Here is a 3,977-nt window from a genome sequence, read left to right as displayed (position 1 = left end):
AAGGGGCGCCTGGGTGGCTCAGTGGGTTAAGCCACTGCCTTCGGCTCAGGTCATGATCTCAGGGTCCTGGGATCGAGTCCCGCATCGGGCTCTCTGCTCCACAGGGAGCCTGCTTCCTCCTCTCTCTCTCTCTGCCTGCCTCTCTGCCTACTTGTAATCTCTCTCTGTCAAATAAAAAAAAAAAATAAATAAAATCTTTAAAAAAAAAAAAAAAAGAAAAAAAGAAGTGCTTAGTAAACTGTAAAGCCTCGGGGTTGCATGGGGGATCATTAGCCAGTGTGGACAAAGAAAATACCTAGCCATGAAAATAATATAAATTCTAATCATTATTCTGACCATGTCTAGTGACACTTAATTTTCTTTTGCTTTTAGGTTCCTGTCGAAACTTCCCACAGTTGTTCTGAGCAATTTGTTTTTGTTTTTTTCTTTAAAAAAGAGATTTTATTTATTTAACAGAGAGCAAGAGATCACAAGGAGGTGGAGAGGCAGGCAGGGGTGAGGGGAAGAAGGCTCCTTGCTGTGCAGAGGGCCTGATGCGGGGCTCGATGCGGGGGCTCCATCCCAGGACCCTGAGATCATGACCTGAGCCGGAGGCAGAGGCTTAACCCACTGAACCACCCAGGCGCCCCTTCAATTTCTATTTTAAAATAAGGACTATCATGAGAAAAAAATGACATAAAAATACTACATTTATACATGTGGCCTGTCACTCTACAAGTATTTCTAATCTTCACAACTAAGCAAACTGAGTGCTATTATTCCTGTGTTATTAACAAAGATCTGAAGGTTAATTTACCCAAAGCCACACAGTCTGAAAAAGGCCAAGCTGAAATTTGAAACCAGGTCTTTCCATCCCCATTAATTCATGGAAAGACTGGCCTTCTAGAGGCCTCCTGCCCCTCATCTTTTTCCTATCTAGTTATTTTGGTAACTTTCCTTGATGGAATTCTGTCTTCTCTGCTTCTCCAGGGCTTTACTCCCCCAATGAAGGCATTTATTGTCGCCCGTTCTCCCCCATCCCGCTTGAGATGTCAGGACATTGTTCATCCTCTCATTGCTGAAATGGATTTGTGACCTGTGATTAAGGCACAGCATTCTCCACCTGATCTGTCTTTCTCTCGGTGTTAATTATAGTCACAGAAAGTTAATAGGTCCAGAACAAGAATGGGGTGAGACCAGAGGTGTTTTCGTAAGCTCACTTTACAAGCTGAGGGCTCGGTTTCAAAGGGAAGTACGCTCAATCCACTGGCCGGACCCAATGACTGGAGTCTAGATTCATGACATCCTCTGGGGGCCTTTTTTTTTTCCTGAGTCCTCTGGTCCATATTACAGCTAAATCATGGGAATGCTGCTAAATAATGTACCTATCACTGAAGCAAGGAGATCTCAGAGCGGCATTTAGAGCGGCATTTATCTACACTCCTCCTTTCTCCGCCTTTAACATTAACACCACCACTATTTTTCATCTTTAGCGTGCCCTTCTGCAGAGGCACTCAATAATGTACCCATTGTGCAAGTAATCTAAAATCCTTTTCGGCAAGCAATAGTATTTAGTAGTAATAAAACACTAATTTGTCCACCAAGTGACATATTTATAGAAGCTGTTTACTTTGACATATTTTTATTATTTCTACCCATTTGCTAAGTACTTTCCAATACATATTTATGAGGCACATGCCTTTCCCCAAACACTAGTGAAAAAATAAATCATATTATTTCTTTTATTAGTAGCAGCATGGCTTGTCAGTGCTAGTGCCCAGACTTTGTTACTTCTGGCATGAGCTGAAAGAACTAATGGTGATTGAGCACCTACTATGTGCCAGACTTTCTGTGAGAGGCACTTTACATAAATTACCTGTTAAGTTCCCCTGAGACATATAATTTTACCAGTTAGGAAAATATAATTCCACTGCAGCATAGATTTTAAATGAGACAGAGACATTACCTGGTCCAAGTAATTTGGCCAGAAAGCATTTTGAACCTCGTTCTTTTCCTTATCCCAAACCCCAAATCATCATTTCATTTCACCAGCCCCCTCTTCTCTGGACCTATTATGTAAAATATAAAGAATTCATTTCTTAAAGAGGCTGTGTAGATTCCCCTAGAATGGAACAGAGATAAACAGACACAAGATGCTAATCCCAATTTTTCTACAAGAGGTAACTCTCTAAGGGAGTTATTCCCTAAGAAATCAGTGGTAGGGTATTTTCCAAATAGAAGGGCCAATACAAGATTTCTACTCATTCCTGGAGACAGAACTGGTTACAGAGTTTGCAGGGCACCATGCAAAATATGGGACCCTTGTTCAAAAAGTATTAAGAATTTCAGGATGGGAGCGCCTGGGTGGCTCAGTGGGTTAAAGCCTCTGCCTTCGGCTCAGGTCATGATCCCAGGGTCCTGGGATTGAGCCCCACATCGGGCTCTCTGCTCAGCAGGGAACCTGTTTCCTCCTCTCTCTCTGCCTACTTGTGAACTCTGTCTGTCCAATAAATAAATAAAATCTCAAAAAAAAAAAAAAAGAATTTCAGGATGGGGGCGCCTGGGTGGTTCAGTGGGTTGAAGCCTCTGCCTTCGGCTTGGGTCATGATCCCAGGGTCCTAGGATCGAGCTCCGCATCGGGCTCTCTGCTCAACAGGGAGCCTGCTTCCCTTCCTCTCTCTCTGCCTGCCTCTTTGCCTACTTGTGATCTCTGTCTGTCAAATTTATAAAGTAAAAAAAAAAAAAAAAAAAATTCAGGATGGCAACAGTAGAGAACTAAAGTAAGCACAGGACTCTGTGCGACTGCACTGGTCACACTGCCATGAAGCTGGCCTTGCCTGGACAGAAGGAAGCTGTCACTAGTACTTTCTGGGCATCGAAGCTTCACAATGCTATGAGATTAAGTTGTCATAGGACTGGAAAAGTATTTGCTGCTTTACATAAGCTATATGACTCTAAAGCAATTCTATCCATCAGGCATTATTATTTTTTAAAGATTTGTTTATCCTAGAGAGAAAGAAACAGGGGAAGGGCAGGGGGAGAGGGAGAAAGAGAATCTTCAAGCAGTCTTTCCGCTGAGCACAGTGCCCAATGCAGGACTTGATCCCACAACCCTGAGATCATATACCCGAGCCGAAATCCAGAGTCAGCCACTTCACTACTGAGTCACCCAGGAGGCCCTATGCAGTGAGCATTATCTTACCCATTTCACGGTAGTTGAAACAGGCTTAAAGAGTCTAAATGATTCATCCAATGACACCAAGCAAGTGTCAGAGCTAAGACTGAGTTAGTTGAAATATAAAAAAAATTGTATTCCTTGGGGCGCCTGGGTGGTTCAGTCAGCTAAGCATCTGCCTTTGGCTCAGGTCACAATCCCAGGGGCCTAGGATTGAAGCTTTCCTGGGGCTTCCTGCTGATCTCCCTCTCGCTCTGCTGCTCCCCCTGCTTGTGTTCTCTCACTCTCTTGCTCTCTCCTGCTCTCAAATAAATAAAATCTTTTAAAAAATTAAGAAATCTTGTTCCTTGATTTTGTATTATTTTCCACATGGGCCCATTGTCTTCTGGCAAAACCCAGGCTTTGGTTAAGGCTGTTACACCCAGAAACTGCAGTGGGTGCAGAGAAGGACTAAGGTTCAAAAGTTATCAAGACTTCAAACTAGTGCAGCCGCTGAAGTGTAGCTGTAGAGCTCCAGGACACACGGACCTTCCACCTTCCATCGACTGAGAGAGAGAGCTCTGTGTGTGGCCAAAGTCATGGCCAGTACCTGGCCTCCCTCTATAGGATAAGCAGGAGACACAATGCAGTCTCTACCTTGATAAAAGGTAACTACCAGGGAACCTGCAGAACCTTAATGATAAAATATTGGAAACAGCACACTGAAGTCAGGAACAACACCAGAACAATGGCCATGAGTGCTTCTATTTGACTTAGTATCTTAAGTTAGTCTAGCCAGTGCAATAAAATAAGAAAAAAAATGAGAAAAACACATTTTTGAGGG

The sequence above is a fragment of the Mustela nigripes genome, chromosome 16 (assembly GCF_022355385.1).
Source record: "Mustela nigripes isolate SB6536 chromosome 16, MUSNIG.SB6536, whole genome shotgun sequence".
Lineage (NCBI taxonomy): Eukaryota > Metazoa > Chordata > Mammalia > Carnivora > Mustelidae > Mustela > Mustela nigripes.
The sequence above is the reverse complement of the archived record's forward strand: the minus strand, read 5'-3'. Positions refer to the sequence as shown.